Source organism: Dendrobates tinctorius, unplaced genomic scaffold (assembly GCF_039654945.1).
Source record: "Dendrobates tinctorius isolate UK_male_01 unplaced genomic scaffold, ASM3965494v1 ptg000046l, whole genome shotgun sequence".
NCBI lineage: Eukaryota > Metazoa > Chordata > Amphibia > Anura > Dendrobatidae > Dendrobates > Dendrobates tinctorius.
In genome coordinates, this window is record NW_027361714.1 from 64,524,761 (window position 1) to 64,542,508 (window position 17,748).

General features: G+C 46.7%; 1 protein-coding gene across 3 annotated transcripts in view; it reads left to right on the top strand.

Annotated features, from left to right (window-relative positions):
- Nucleotides 1–17,748, top strand: part of LOC141089504 (amine sulfotransferase-like) — a 211,465-nt gene that overhangs the window by 151,577 nt on the left and 42,140 nt on the right. The window lies entirely within an intron of this gene.

The following is a 17,748-nucleotide window of genomic DNA, read 5'->3' on the forward strand; positions in this document are numbered from 1 at the left end:
GCACAATGATATCTGAGCGCTATGTGACAGGCTCGATGGCACAGCTGTGACCAAAGTGACTAGAGGATAAGGGAGATTTTGAATCTCTGCACACACTTTTGGACACTGGACACTTTTGGATTGTGTGAGGCCCAATGAATATCTGAGCGCTATGTGACAGGCTCGATGGCACAGCTGTGACCAAAGTGACTAGAGGATAAGGGAGATTTTGAATCTCTGCACACACTTTTGGACACTGGACACTTTTGGATTGTGTGAGGCACAATGATATCTGAGCGCTATGTGACAGGCTCGATGGCACAGCTGTGACCAAAGTGACTAGAGGATAAGGGAGATTTTGAATCTCTGCACACACTTTTGGACACTGGACACTTTTGGATTGTGTGAGGCCCAATGAATATCTGAGCGCTATGTGACAGGCTCGATGGCACAGCTGTGACCAAAGTGACTAGAGGATAAGGGAGATTTTGAATCTCTGCACACACTTTTGGACACTGGACACTTTTGGATTGTGTGAGACCCACTGATATCTGAGCGCAATGTCACAGGCACGATGGCACAGCTGTGACAAAAGTGACTAGAGGATAAGGGAGATTTTGAATCTCTGCACACACTTTTGGACACTGGACACTTTTGGATTGTGTGAGGCCCAATTAATATCTGAGCGCTATGTGACAGGCTCGATGGCACAGCTGTGACCAAAGTGACTAGAGGATAAGGGAGATTTTGAATCTCTGCACACACTTTTGGACACTGGACACTTTTGGATTGTGTGAGACCCACTTATATCTGAGCGCTATGTCACAGGCTCGATGGCACAGCTGTGACAAAAGTGACTAGAGGATAAGGGAGATTTTGAATCTCTGCACACACTTTTGGACACTGGACACTTTTGGATTGTGTGAGGCCCAATTAATTTCTGAGCGCTATGTGACAGGCTCGATGGCACAGCTGTGACCAAAGTGACTAGAGGATAAGGGAGATTTTGAATCTCTGCACACACTTTTGGACACTGGACACTTTTGGATTGTGTGAGGCCCACTGATATCTGAGCGCTATGTCACAGGCTCGATGGCACAGCTGTGACCAAAGTGACTAGAGGATAAGGGAGATTTTGAATCTCTGCACACACTTTTGGACACTGGACACTTTTGGATTGTGTGAGGCCCACTGATATCTGAGCGCAATGTCACAGGCTCGATGGCACAGCTGTGACCAAAGTGACTAGAGGATAAGGGAGATTTTGAATCTCTGCACACACTTTTGGACACTGGACACTTTTGGATTGTGTGAGGCCCAATGAATATCTGAGCGCTATGTGACAGGCTCGATGGCACAGCTGTGACCAAAGTGACTAGAGGATAAGGGAGATTTTGAATCTCTGCACACACTTTTGGACACTGGACACTTTTGGATTGTGTGAGGCACAATGATATCTGAGCGCTATGTGACAGGCTCGATGGCACAGCTGTGACCAAAGTGACTAGAGGATAAGGGAGATTTTGAATCTCTGCACACACTTTTGGACACTGGACACTTTTGGATTGTGTGAGGCCCAATGAATATCTGAGCGCTATGTGACAGGCTCGATGGCACAGCTGTGACCAAAGTGACTAGAGGATAAGGGAGATTTTGAATCTCTGCACACACTTTTGGACACTGGACACTTTTGGATTGTGTGAGACCCACTGATATCTGAGCGCAATGTCACAGGCACGATGGCACAGCTGTGACAAAAGTGACTAGAGGATAAGGGAGATTTTGAATCTCTGCACACACTTTTGGACACTGGACACTTTTGGATTGTGTGAGGCCCAATTAATATCTGAGCGCTATGTGACAGGCTCGATGGCACAGCTGTGACCAAAGTGACTAGAGGATAAGGGAGATTTTGAATCTCTGCACACACTTTTGTACACTGGACACTTTTGGATTGTGTGAGGCCCACTGATATCTGAGCGCTATGTCACAGGCTCGATGGCACAGCTGTGACCAAAGTGACTAGAGGATAAGGGAGATTTTGAATCTCTGCACACACTTTTGGACACTGGACACTTTTGGAATGTGTGAGGCCCACTGATATCTGAGCGCTATGTCACAGGCTCGATGGCACAGCTGTGACCAAAGTGACTAGAGGATAAGGGAGATTTTGAATCTCTGCACACACTTTTGGACACTGGACACTTTTGGATTGTGTGAGGCCCAATGAATATCTGAGCGCTATGTGACAGGCTCGATGGCACAGCTGTGACCAAAGTGACTAGAGGATAAGGGAGATTTTGAATCTCTGCACACACTTTTGGACACTGGACACTTTTGGATTGTGTGAGGCCCAATGAATATCTGAGCGCTATGTGACAGGCTCGATGGCACAGCTGTGACCAAAGTGACTAGAGGATAAGGGAGATTTTGAATCTCTGCACACACTTTTGGACACTGGACACTTTTGGATTGTGTGAGGCCCACTGATATCTGAGCGCTATGTGACAGGCTCGATGGCACAGCTGTGACCAAAGTGACTAGAGGATAAGGGAGATTTTGAATCTCTGCACACACTTTTGGACACTGGACACTTTTGGATTGTGTGAGGCCCAATGAATATCTGAGCGCTATGTGACAGGCTCGATGGCACGGCTGTGACCAAAGTGACTAGAGGATAAGGGAGATTTTGAATCTCTGCACACACTTTTGGACACTGGACACTTTTGGATTGTGTGAGGCCCAATGAATATCTGAGCTCTACGTGACAGGCTCGATGGCACAGCTGTGACCAAAGTGACTAGAGGATAAGGGAGATTTTGAATCTCTGCACACACTTTTGGACACTGGACACTTTTGGACTGTGTGAGGCCCAATGAATATCTGAGCGCTATTTGACAAGCTCGATGGCACAGCTGTGACCAAAGTGACTATGTCACGCTCGCGCCTTGGCTGAATGGCGCGAGCCGGGGGGGTTGTGGCCCCACTGTGCCACAAACCAGACTACCCTGGAAGGGGCGTAACTACGGCAGCTTCCTTGGTCTTCACTGGAGCCTCTGATGGTGAGGTCAGGCTTGTGCGGCAGGTAGCTGCCGGGTGCCACTCCAGGGTGGTGTCTGGCTGTGGCTGCTGATCCCACTCGGGAACAGGACACCTGGATAGGTGCGAGTGACAAGCAGGCTGATACACAAGGCAAGAAGGTACGACAGATACAGGGCAAGCAGGCGTGGCTTGGAGACACTGGACAGGCGGGCACGGCTTGGAGACACAGGACAGGCGGGCACGGCTTGAGACACAGGACAGGCGGGCACGGCTTGAGACACAGGACAGGCGGGCACGGCTTGAGACACAGGACAAGCGGGCACGGCTTGAGACACAGGACAGGCGGGCACGGCTTGAGACACAGGACAGACGGGCACAGCTTGAGACACAGGACAGGCGGGCACGGCTTGAGACACAGGACAGGCGGGCACGGCTTGAGACACAGGACAGGCGGGCACGGCTTGAGACACAGGACAGGCGGGCACAGCATGAGAAGGAACAGGTAGGGACCTGTTCACACAGGAGATGCAGGTATGGATATAGGCAGGAAGGTGTGGTATATGAGAGAACAGGTTTGGACCTGTTCACACAGGAGATGCAGGTATGGATAAAGGCAGGAAGGAGTGGTATATGAGAGAACAGGTTTGGACCTGTTCACACAGGAGATGCAGGTATGGATAAAGGCAGGAAGGAGTCGTATATGAGAGAACAGGTTTGGACCTGTTCACACAGGAGATGCAGGTATGGATATAGGCAGGAAGGTGTGGTATATGAGAGAACAGGTTTGGACCTGTTCACACAGGAGATGCAGGTATGGATAAAGGCAGGAGTGCGGAGCAGGCAGAGCCGCAGGAGTGCGGAGCAGGCAGAGCCGCAGGAGTGCGGAGCAGGCAGAGCCGCAGGAGTGCGGAACAGGCAGAGCCGCAGGAGTGCGGAACAGGCAGAGCCGCAGGAGTGCGGAGCAGGCAGAGCCGCAGGAGTGCGGAACAGGCAGAGCCGCAGGAGTGCGGAACAGGCAGAGCCGCAGGAGTGCGGAACAGGCAGAGCCGCAGGAGTGCGGAACACAGATAAAGCTGCGAGGGTGCAGATGCACAGACAGGGAGGACACAAGGAAAGACACGGCAGAGAAGGAAACCACAAACAAGGAGACTGACAGACAGAGGTAAGACTGAGTTCAGACAGAGACACAGGGACAAAGACACAAGGACCAGGATATTCTGCCTCCTGGCAGGCGGACAAGGTACAAAGCGAGACAGAGTATTCCTACAGAGAAGGAGATACACAGAACAGGGCCTGGCTAGTTCAGCAGCAAGGAGCTAACTGACTTTAGACGTTGCACAGGCAATGTTTCAGTGGGAGTGGCGAAACTAAATAGTCAAGGGCTCCAGGTGATTGGTCAGGGACAGATTACCCAGGTGCACCCTGACTGCATAAGAACCAGAGAGTTCAGGCGCCGCCCCCCTATACACAGAGTCAGGAAACATGGAGAGCAAGCAGGAGAACAAGAGGCATAGCACATGGAGCTCAGGGCTGGCAACAGACAGATTTCACAGCATGGCTTGAAGCAGAAAGTAAGTTGGTGTGCGGGGGATGGGAGGCCATGCAGTGACGCCAGCAAGGTTGTTACAGTACCCCCCCTTTACGGCCCCTCTTCCTCAAGCCTGCCAGAATGGCCTGCAGAAGGAGTATAGGACCACACACAGTCCAGGTTGACACAACATCCTTCAGGTAGGGTGGAGTATGTGTGCCATCAGGAATCCCAGATTGCCCGGTTTCTTGGTGCCTATGGAAGTCAGGTTCCAACACAGAGGGTACAAAGACTTCTTCCTCCTGATTGGCAGAGCGCAGGGACCTGGAAGCTTCAGACTTGACCTCTACATCAGCCGGCCAGCTGGAAACAGAAGAGACCTTCACAGAGTCCAACTTCAGCCCGAAATCCCAAGAAAATTGGACCTCCTCCTTAGGATCAGGAGGAAGCATCTCTGCCCAGGTATCTTCACCAAGTAGCCAAATGGAAGCTGGAGGCATACATACAGGGAGCCACTTCAGCCTGTTACCCTGAAAAAATTGGTCCTCCCCTTCCAGGTTGGTGAGAAATGGAGATACGTGGGTCACTGTTCCAACCTCTTCACCCACTTGCCAAATGGAAGCTGGAGGCATACATACAGGATCCATCTTCTGCCCATGGCCTAAAGAAAAATTTTCAAGCGACAGGGATGCTTCAGGGAACTGGTCACAGGAGGTGTGTGGAGAGAGCGCCACTGCTTCCTTTTCTTCAGTGACATCAGCACACCATGACCCAATAGCCAGCAGAACAGATAGGGAAGGTAACGCTATAGCCTGACCTTGTAACTCTGGAACTAGATACCTTTGGTGACTAGGTAGCTCCAAGTGTGGCACCACGCTGGGTCTTCGGACCGGAACAGGCAGTAGAGTATCTGGCTCAGAAGGACCGATGGGCAAACTGGTCATCAAGTGTAAAATGAACTTCTCCAAATATAATGCTCCGATTTGGAGCTGTAGTTGTCCCTTCGACACTCGACTGTTCATAAGTAGGGTACGACCATCACCAAACACCGTCACCGGATTCTGGAGCTGTGGAACAGGAACCCTACACAGACTCCGTCTGGCTTGCAGCTTTAACACATCTGCAGGGCCGAAGCTCCCACAAGGCACACGAACAGTCACCGTTCTTAGTGAGGAGGAGGGACTCTTACCAAGGGCAGCCTCTCCCACTGACCCAAGGTTTTGGAGCTTGCGCTCCTTCGGACAGAAGCCGTCAGAGTGTTCCACACAACCACAGCAATACTGTATGCCCATCTTACGACTGGTTTCAGGCTGCTGCTTTGCCAGCCCACTCTTAACAGTCTTCTTGGGTTCAACTCGAGTAGCTGTTTTAACAGGTGGAGGAACTAGAGGGTTTCGGACGGTGGTCGCAGTCTGACGAGGCGGTTTCTTCACTGGTTTCGCCCGTCTGGCGCGCCTCTCAGATCTGGAAAGGGAAGACTCTTCAGGAGACACTGCACTAGGCTTGTCAAAGGCTTTGCAGAAGGCCACCAGGAAGGCCGGTAAGCTCGATGTGATGGGATCCCCTGCTTCCCAAAGGGGGTTAAGCCACTGCAACGCATCTCCTGTTAGGTAGGACATTAGTAATCCTACCTTTACCCGATCGCTGGCGAAGTAGGGAGCATGCCATTGAAAATAGTGTAGGCACTGCTCCATAAAGGCACGACACTGCTTGGGGTCCCCATCATATCTTGGCGGGTCTGAGGGAGGTTCAACTTTAGGTATGCCAGCCTCTAGTTGAGCAAACAGTCTATTGGAGACCACAATGGTGGGTGGAGCAATGAAGGATTGGGCTTCAGACCGGGTAAATTTATTTGGCTGCCCATACTGGCAAAAAAGTTCATCTTGCTCCGAGGGCGAAAGGACATGGGACTCAGCGGGGACCATGGCCTGTGCAAACTGTCACGCTCGCGCCTTGGCTGAATGGCGCGAGCCGGGGGGGGTTGTGGCCCCACTGTGCCACAAACCAGACTACCCTGGAAGGGGCGTAACTACGGCAGCTTCCTTGGTCTTCACTGGAGCCTCTGATGGTGAGGTCAGGCTTGTGTGGCAGGTAGCTGCCGGGTGCCACTCCAGGGTGGTGTCTGGCTGTGGCTGCTGATCCCACTCGGGAACAGGACACCTGGATAGGTGCGAGTGACAAGCAGGCTGATACACAGGGCAAGAAGGTACGACAGATACAGGGCAAGCAGGCGTGGCTTGGAGACACTGGACAGGCGGGCACGGCTTGGAGACACAGGACAGGCGGGCACGGCTTGGAGACACAGGACAGGCGGGCACGGCTTGGAGACACAGGACAGGCGGGCACGGCTTGGAGACACAGGACAGGCGGGCACGGCTTGGAGACACAGGACAGGCGGGCACGGCTTGAGACACAGGACAGGCGGGCACGGCTTGAGACACAGGACAGGCGGGCACGGCTTGAGACACAGGACAGGCGGGCACGGCTTGAGACACAGGACAGGCGGGCACGGCTTGAGACACAGGACAGGCGGGCACGGCTTGAGACACAGGACAGGCGGGCACGGCTTGAGACACAGGACAGGCGGGCACGGCTTGAGACACAGGACAGGCGGGCACAGCATGAGAAGGAACAGGTAGGGACCTGTTCACACAGGAGATGCAGGTATGGATATAGGCAGGAAGGTGTGGTATATGAGAGAACAGGTTTGGACCTGTTCACACAGGAGATGCAGGTATGGATAAAGGCAGGAAGGAGTGGTATATGAGAGAACAGGTTTGGACCTGTTCACACAGGAGATGCAGGTATGGATAAAGGCAGGAAGGCGTGGTATATGAGAGAACAGGTTTGGACCTGTTCACACAGGAGATGCAGGTATGGATAAAGGCATGAAGGAGTGGTATATGAGAGAACAGGTTTGGACCTGTTCACACAGGAGATGCAGGTATGGATATAGGCAGGAAGGTGTGGTATATGAGAGAACAGGTTTGGACCTGTTCACACAGGAGATGCAGGTATGGATAAAGGCAGGAGTGCGGAGCAGGCAGAGCTGCAGGAGTGCGGAGCAGGCAGAGCCGCAGGAGTGCGGAACAGGCAGAGCCGCAGGAGTGCGGAACAGGCAGAGCCGCAGGAGTGCGGAACAGGCAGAGCCGCAGGAGTGCGGAACACAGATAAAGCTGCGAGGGTGCAGATGCACAGACAGGGAGGACACAAGGAAAGACACGGCAGAGAAGGAAACCACAAACAAGGAGACTGACAGACAGAGGTAAGACTGAGTTCAGACAGAGACACAGGGACAAAGACACAAGGACCAGGATATTCTGCCTCCTGGCAGGCAGACAAGGTACAAAGCGAGACAGAGTATTCCTACAGAGAAGGAGATACACAGAACAGGGCCTGGCTTGTTCAGCAGCAAGGAGCTAACTGACTTTAGACGTTGCACAGGCAATGTTTCAGTGGGAGTGGCGAAACTAAATAGTCAAGGGCTCCAGGTGATTGGTCAGGGACAGATTACCCAGGTGCACCCTGACTGCATAAGAACCAGAGAGTTCAGGCGCCGCCCCCCTATACACAGAGTCAGGAAACATGGAGAGCAAGCAGGAGAACAAGAGGCATAGCACATGGAGCTCAGGGCTGGCAACAGACAGATTTCACAGCATGGCTTGAAGCAGAAAGTAAGTTGGTGTGCGGGGGATGGGAGGCCATGCAGTGACGCCAGCAAGGTTGTTACAGACTAGAGGATAAGGGAGATTTTGAATCTCTGCACACACTTTTGGACACTGGACACTAGGGTGACCGGATCTCATATGGGGGGAAAAAATGTTGGAATCTTATTCATCTGGACCCCACAAAACGATTCCCCTTTCCAGATATTGAGATAGCCAAAATTTCAGCTCGATCAAATGACGTTAACCCGTGCCGCTCGTTGCTCAAAGTTTGAAAAATTCCAAATTGAGGTATTTTAAGATTTAGGTATTTTGCATAGTCTGTTAGACTATAAAGAATGTGACAACAACATTGCAGAAATAGCCCTGACCAAATTTTCGAACCATTTGTGGTAATTGAATGCAGAGTTGGTGGGATTATCGTTTTTTGATCCCACCATTACAGACAATGAAAAGTTGTTAATGGCTAATAAATTGCTCAGTAGCACAGATGAACCATCAGAGCACGCTAACCTACATGAGTTGATAATTTTACATAGTTATCTTATCTATTCTAGAGCTTTTGTTAAAGTAGTTTTTGAAACGTCAGAATATAATGCTCGGCATTTGCTTACAACTTGCAGGACATATTGCTTTTGTTCTTCATCTTTTGTCAGAAGGTCGTTAAAGTCGGTTACTTCCTACCTCTTTTAATTTTTCTTTCCTAACTTTTGGATTTACAACCCTAGCATGCTCTGATGGTTTATCTGTGCTACTGAGCAATTTATTAGCCATTAACAACTTTTCATTGTCTGTAATGGTGGGATCAAAAAACGATAATCCCACCAACTCTGCATTCAAATACCACAAATGGTTCGAAAATTTGGTCAGGGCTATTTCTGCAATGTTGTTGTCACATTCTTTATAGTCTAACAGACTATGCAAAATACCTAAATCTTAAAATACCTCAATTTGGAATTTTTCAAACTTTGAGCGACGAGCGGCACGGGTTAACATCGTTTGATCGAGCTCAAATTTTGGCTATCTCAATATCTGGAAAGGGGAATCGTTTTGTGGGGTCCAGACGGACAAAATTGCGACATCAATTTTTTGCTGTCACCCTACTGGACACTTTTGGATTGTGTGAGGCCCACTGATATCTGAGCGCTATGTCACAGGCTCGATGGCACAGCTGTGACAAAAGTGACTAGAGGATAAGGGAGATTTTGAATCTCTGCACACACTTTTGGACACTGGACACTTTTGGATTGTGTGAGGCCCAATGAATATCTGAGCTCTATGTGACAGGCTCGATGGCACAGCTGTGACCAAAGTGACTAGAGGATAAGGGAGATTTTGAATCTCTGCACACACTTTTGGACACTGGACACTTTTGGATTGTGTGAGGCCCACTGATATCTGAGTGCTATGTCACAGGCTCGATGGCACAGCTGTGACAAAAGTGACTAGAGGATAAGGGAGATTTTGAATCTCTGCACACACTTTTGGACACTGGACACTTTTGGATTGTGTGAGGCCCACTGATATCTGAGCGCTATGTCACAGGCTCGATGGCACAGCTGTGACAAAAGTGACTAGAGGATAAGGGAGATTGGATTGCTTTTAAAAAAGCAGTTTGCGGAGCAGTGGGTAAACAGCAATGCCAGCCTGTCAGGAAGCCTTAAAAGGCAGCCCAACAACCAACACCACTGATACACCACAATATAGCCTCCCCTTGCACTGCACACACAGTGACTGGTGTGTTGTGCAGGCCAAATTGCTAGCAGCAGAAGCAGTTTTTTTTCTTCTCAGCAGGACAAAAAAAAAAAATTGGGATTGCTTTTAAAAAAGCAGTTTGCGGAGCAGTGGGTAAACAGCAATGCAGGAATGTCAGGAAGCCTCAGAAGGCAGCCCAACAACCAACACCACTGATACACCACTATATAGCCTCCCCTTGCACTGCACACACAGTGACTGGTGTGTTGTGCAGGCCAAATCGCTAGCAGCAGAAGCAGTTTTTTGGTCTTCTTCCCTGCCTAACGCTCTCCCTACAGAATCAGCAGCAACCTCTCCCTATACTGAGATCGGCAGAAGTAAGGTGGCGGTCGGCGTGCACGCCCTTTTATACCCCCTGTGACGCCCACCAAAGCAAGCCAATCACTTGCATGCCCTTCTGAAAGATGGTGGTGACCCCTGCCTATGTCATCACGTTGCCCACAGTGTCCGTGGATCCTGATTGGCTGAAAAAGAGCGCAAAACAAACTTTTGAAACGCGACTTTGGCGCGTAAATCGCCGACCTCGTGGCCGACCTCATCCTAGGGTCGGGTTTCGTTTCATGAAACCCAACTTTGCCAAAAGTCGGGGACTTTTGAAATTTTTCGACCCGTTTCGCTCAACTCTAATTGTTCCTGATACTATATTCATTTACCATCTGCATAATAGTATACTGGATTGTATATATGGAACCTTATATATGTATTTGTTCTACTTTTTTTTTGCTGTTGCACAATGTATATATATGTTTTATTTGTATATTATGTGATTTTATACAGACACTTGTTTGTAATAATTGTGTTAATTATAGTCTCATCATAATTGGATGTATTATACCTTATACCTCCTTCCTTTTCGTATAAATTTTGTCTGTGTATGTATTATTTGCTATGACTAAGGACCCGGTGTGGTCTGAAACAGCGTAAGCAAGACATTTTTATGGAATTACAATAAAGGATAAAGGTTTTTATATCATAGCCTAATTTTCCTCTATCTAATACTCCATTTTGCTGGTTACTGGACTACCCCCTGCTTGTGTATATGGTCCAGTTCTTTTTGCCTTATCACAGACCACCACACAGGAGATCCACACATCTCCAGCTCCAGCCACTGAATGAGACACTCAGCCACCATTTTATCTGCCAAACCATACCCCTGGGGTTGGGATATGTGAGCAGTCATTCCAGTTCATCTCTTTTTACTGCTTGCAAAACCCAGCTCTGGAATGGTCTAATCAGCACTATATGTGCTGGAGCATGCTTCTGAGCTCACATCACCGCAGCTAATAACTGCAATGACACATATCTCCCCTCAAGGGCCCATCTGGCGGCCTTCTTACAGGTGGTAAAGAAAACTTAAAAAGGTTAAAAAAAAATTCTGGATTGAATTTGCAATGAATAGAGTTTTATGTACTTTGTGTTACATTATGGTGGTATATTAACCCCCTAACAACCGCCAATACTCTTTTTAACGGCTGCAATTGAGGGTACTCAAACCACAGCACCACTTTTTAATTCTGTCATGCTGTAGATAAGCCTCCAATGTAACCTGAAAGATAAGAAAAACACGTTATATTATACTCACCGGGGAGGGCGGTCCGGTCCGGTGGGCGTTGCGGTCCGGTCCGTCGCCTCCCTTCTTCATACGATGCTGTCCTCTTCTCCCGTCCTGTAATGGCTGCGGTGCATTCTCAGTGTTCTGGGCAGCCTGCACACATAACAACTAAATAGTGGGCTTGGATGTCTGACATTTACAGTATATGGTTGCCCAAGATTTTGAGGAGTCCACAAAGATGGTGAGTGGAGATGATGCCCTAATCAGCACAACAATCCTGCTTCTGTACCTACTTAAACAGTCGCTGCTGATAATTAAACATGAAGCTTTGCACGTGGACCAGGTGGAGAGGCAGGAAGACATGAGACAGGGAGATACTACTCAGCATAGCCTCATCTCATCTACTAAGTGCTGACTGGGTAACAATGAGGAGAGGAGCCTGAGGAGGAGGAACAGGAGCTGGTTTGATGTGGATGGGCTGAGGATGGGAATGATGAGGAAGTGAGAGAAGAGGAGGAGAATCATATTATTCCATAATAACAGGGTCTGTACCACAGGACTGGCGTAAAGCAAATGTGGTGCCAATATTCAAAAGGGGACAAAAACTGAACTTGGAAATTATAGACCAGTAAGCTTAACCCCTTAATGACAGCCAATACGTCTTTTTACTGACCTAAGATATAAGAGAATATCATCGCCACACAGGTGACAATCCAGCAGCTGCCAACTGTACACTATAGCTGACAACTTGCTGTATACCAGTGATCAGTGTTGGCACTGTCCATATCTGTTTAACCCTTTAGTTGCTGCTGTCAAAAGTGACTACATCAAATAAATAGTTAATAGATTGTGGGGGCTTCCGTTTTAATTAATTGACACACTGAGATAATGATTGCATGGCCCTGATGTTTGCCATAGCAGTTCATGGCCAAATAGCGGCCTTAGAGTCTCCCGGCTACAGCAGTCGGTTCAGAAATTAGCGACATTTAGGTGATAAACAAACATTTTTTTCATTCCTGCTATACCACTTTGCATTAATTCCTGAAAATCACCTGAAGGGTTAATTAACTATCTTACAGAATTTTTCAATATGTCAGGGGACACTGTCTTTAAAATGGTATCACGTTTTGGGTTTTCCAATATATAGCACCTCCAAAGTCACTTCAAACCTGGATAGCTACCTCAAAAAATTAAATTTTGTAAATTTCCTTGAAAAAATGAAAAATTACTGCTACATTTTTAAACCTCCTAAAAGGCCTACAAAATAAATGAGCTTTTTAAAAGTGGTGCTGATGTAAAGCAGACATGTGGGAAATATTATTTATTAATGTTTTTCTGTAGTATGACTATCTGGATTAAATGGATAATCATTCATAGTTTGAAAACTGCAATTTGTTTTTACATTTTTGTCAAGTTTCTAATATTTTTTATAAATAAACACAAAATATATCAACCTAAATTTAACATTATCATAAATTATAATGTGCCTCTAAAAAACAGTCTCAAAATCAATGGGATTTGCTGAAGCATTCTTGAGTTATCACCACATAAAGTGACATTGGTCAGAATTTAAAAAATTGGCCCCATCACTAAGGGGTTAACCTCAACTGTGGGTAAAATCCTGGAGGGTTTTCTAAGAGATACTATACTGGAGTATCTGAAGAAGAATAACCTCATGACCCAATATCAACATGGGTTTACAAGGGACCATTCCTGTCAGACTAATCTGATAAGCTTTTATGAAGAGGTAAGTTCCAGACTGGACCAAGGATATGCAGTGGATGTGGTGTACATGGACTTTTCAAAAGCTTTTGAAATGGTGCCACACAAAAGGTTGATACATAAAATGAGAACAATGGGGATAGGGGAAAATATGTGTAAGTGGGTTATGAGCTGGCTCAGGGAAAGAAAACAAAGGTTGGTTATTAATAGAGCACACTCGGACTAGGTCACGGTTAGCAGTGGGGTACCACAGGGGTCAGTATTGGGCTCACTTCTTTTTAACATATTTATTAATGACCTTGTAGGGGGCATAGAGAGTAGAATTTCAATATTTGCAGATGACACTAAGCTCTGTAGGGTAATCAATACAGTGGAGGACAATTTTATATTACAGGAGGATTTATGTAAACTAGAAGCTTGGGCTGAGAAATGGCAAATGAGCTTTAATGGGGATAAATGTAAGGTCATGCACTTGGGCAGAACAAACAAGATGTATAATTATGTACTGTACTTAATTGTAAAACACTGGGCAAAACTATCACTGAAAAAGACCTGGGTGTATGGGTGGACGACAAACTCATATTTAGTGGCCAGTGTAAGGCAGCTGCTGCAAAGGCAAATAAAATAATGAGATGCATTAAAGAGGCATAGATGCTCATGAGGAGAACATAATTTTACCTCTATATAAGTCATTAGTGCGACCACACTTAGAATACTGTGTACAGTTCTGGTCTCCGGTGTATAAGAAAGACATAGCTGAACTGGAGCGGGTGCAGAGAAGAGCGACCAAGGTTATTAGAGAACTGGAGGGTCTGCAATACCAAGACAGGTTATTACACTTGGGGTTATTTAGTTTGGAAAATCGAAGGCTTAGGGGTGAACTTATTACAATGTAAAAATATATGCGGGGACAGTACAAAGACCTTTCTAATGATCTTTTTACTCTTAGACCTGTGATGAGGACAAGGGGGCATCCTCTACGTCTGGAGGAAAGAAGGTTTAAGCATACTCACAGATGCGGATTCTTTACTGTAAGAGCAGTGACACTTTGGAACTCTCTGCCATATGATGTTGTAATGAGTTATTCCCTACTAAAATTTAAGAAGGGACTGGATGCCTTTCTTGAAAAGGATAATATTACAGGGTATATACACTAGTTTCCTTAATATTGCGTTGATCCAGGGAGCTAGTCTAATTGCCGTATGTGGGGTTGGGAAGGAATTTTTTTCCCAAATGTGAAGCTTACTGTTTGCCACATGGGTTTTTTTTGCCTTCCTCTGGATCAACATATTAGGGCAAGTTAGGATGGGATATGGGTTGAATTAGATGGACTTAAAGTCTTCCTTCAACCTTATTAATTATGTTACTATGTAAGCTGGCAACTTCCAACGTTAATCTTTGCAGGCGTTGAGCAAGATCCTGAACGCTGTTCATATTGCAAAAATTCAGGAGGGTTTTTTTTATATATATACTTTCTCAGGCTGGACAAACTGTTACGGATCTGCAGTACAGGATTAGGGAAGAAGGGGGAAAACTAACCCTGCACTACGACTAGGCTGATACCCTACGATGGAGTGGGCGACCCATTCCTTGTGAATAGACCCACCGACGATCCTAGGTTAATCTCAAACGAAGACCTATAGATAGGAGGAAGGGGGTCCCTGAAGGACTGGGTACAAAAACGGGTAACCTCCTAATAGAAAACAAAGAGAAGGCTGCAGAAACAACTGAAAACTGAAACTAAGACTAGCAAAATCAGAGTTCCCAGTATTGAACCAATTAAACACACATAAGGCAAAGCAAAGCTCCAAGCCAGAACTCAAGCGGATTAACACTGATGTCCAGCAAGGACTCGGAGACAGGTGCAGGTTAATAAAGGGTGATACAATCACCTGACCAAAGACAAGCCCAGCGAGGAAAAAGACCAGCAGCTAGAACACTACAAGAAAATGGCGGCTAGTCACAAGCTAAACAGATTCTAACACCTAGCTTGAGACGCGCATGTCTTACATCTATCTTCTGGTGAGTAGAGATGGGCGGACACCTGGACCCCATTCACTTGAATGAGGGCCCGGACATCCAGTGTTTGCTGTGCTGTCATGTGCATGGCATCGCAGCAAACACCGCTTCTGATCTGCAGGGAAACCATCCTCGCCAGTCAGACAGCTGCAGTTCTCATACTATCAAAAGACAGGGAGAGCGCTCAGCTGTGACTGGTGTCAGCTGATGGGACAATTGCTCACATCATCTGACACCTGCTACCGCTAATTACAGTGAGAGCAGGAGCGGCAGATGGAAGCATTCATTAGCCGCTCCTGCTCTGTAAATAAATAATTTAAAAAAAGTGTAGGTTCTCCTGTATTTTTGCTAACTGACCAGAAAAATCTCACAGCTGTGGACTGCAATGCTCAGCTGTCGGCTTCAGCAAGGCTAGTTATCAAGAATAGAGGGGTCCCCACGCTGTTTTTTAATTATTTAAATAAATTATTAAAGAAAACAGTGTGAGTGCCCCCCATATTTGACAACCAACCTTGCTAAAGCTGTCAGCTTGGGGCTTGTATTCTCAGACTGGTATTCCATGGCCCCCCAGTCTAAAGATAGCAGCCCGCAGCTGCCCAGAAAAGAAACATCTATTAGATGAGCCAATTCTGATGCTTTTCCCGACTCTTCCCACTTGCCCTGTAGCGGTGGCAAGTGGGGTTGATATTTGTGGGGTTGATGTCACCTTTGTATTGTCAGGTGACATGAAGGCCACAGCTTAGTAATGGAGATATGTCTATAAGACACCCATCCATTACTAATCCTATGGTTGCATGGCAAATAAAGACATAGCAAAAATGAAGTCATTTATTTGAAATAAGACTAAACACAGTTTTCCATTTTTATTTAAATGCCTAATTCCAGCGAAGTCCTTGTTCTCCTGTAATAAAAGTAAAATAAAAAAACAACAATATACCATACTTGTCCATCGTTCTGTCCCATGCTGTAATCCATGTCTGGCGGAGAACCAGTTTTAAACCTGGATGATGCCAAGATGTGTCCAGGCTGAAAACCACTGGTGAATGAGCTGCTGCGAGCTTGGCCTCAGAGACCAGTGGTGACATCATCGAGGTTACGTCTGGTCACTGAGGCTCCATTCCTGTATGACTGTGATCTCCATGGCATATTATTGTAAACTCTGCGCAGTATGGAGGTGGAGGAGGGATTCTCTCTGCAGTGTTGGAATGTGTGTTTAATTAAGGCAGAGGTTGAGGGTGCAGGTGGAGGCCCTAGAGGAGTTGGAGGAGGCAGAAGCACTGCAGCAACTGTTACATACAGAGGTTTGTTCCGCAAGCTCTGGGGATTCCAAGACTGAGTGTCTAGAGACAATAACTTTTGGGTCCAATTTCTCCTGTTACCCTTGAGAAAATAAAAAATTGGGTACTAAAAGATCATGTTTGTGGAAAAAATAAGATTTTTTTTATTTTCATGCCCGGGCGTTATAAACATCTGTGAAGCACATGAGGGTTCAAAGAGCTCACCACACATCTACATAAGTTCCTTGGGGGAATAGTTTCCAAAATGTGGTCACTTGTGGGGGGTTTCCACTATTTGGGCACATCAGGGGCTCTCCAAATGCAACATGACACCCGCAGACCATTCCATCAAAGTCTGTATTCCAAAACGTCACTACTTCCCATCCCAGCCCTGACATGTGCCCTTACAGTAGTTTGCTCCCCTTTATAGAGTATCAGCGTACTCAGGATAAATTGGACAACAACGTTTGGGGTCCAATTGCTGTTACCCTTGGGAAAATAAAAAATTAGGTACTAAAAGATCATGTTTGCCGAAAAAATATGATTTTTTTTTTATTTTCACGCTTGAGCATTATAAACTTCTGTGAAGCACTTGGGGGTTCAAAGTGCTCTACACACATCTAGATAAGTTCCTTGGGGTGTCTAGTTTCCAAAATGGGGTCACTTATGGGGAGTTTCCACCATTTAGGCACATGAGGGGCTCTCCAAACGAGACATGGCGTCTGATCTCAAATCCAGCCAATTTTGCGTTGAAAAAGTCAAACGGCGCTCTTTCCCTTCCTAGCTTTGCCATGAGTCCAAAATGTGTTTTACCCCAACATATGGGGTATCAGCGTACTCTGGACTCAGGACGAATTGCAAAATAACTTTTGTGGTCCAATTTCTCCTGTAACCCTTGGTAAAATAAAAAAATGGACCTGAAATATTTTTTTTGTGAAGGGTTAATAAACTTGAATGTGGTTTTGAGCATCTTGAGGGTTGCAGTTTTTGGAATGGTGTCACTTTTGGGTATTTTCTATAATATAGACCCCTGAAAGTGACTTCAAATGTGATGTGGTCCCTAAAAATAAAAATGGTGTTGTAAACATGAGATATCGCTGGTCAAATTAAAACCCTTATAACCTCCTAACAAAAAAAAATTTTGGTTCCAAAATTGTGCTGATGTAAAGTAAACATGTGGGAAATGCTACTTATTAAGTATTTTGTGTG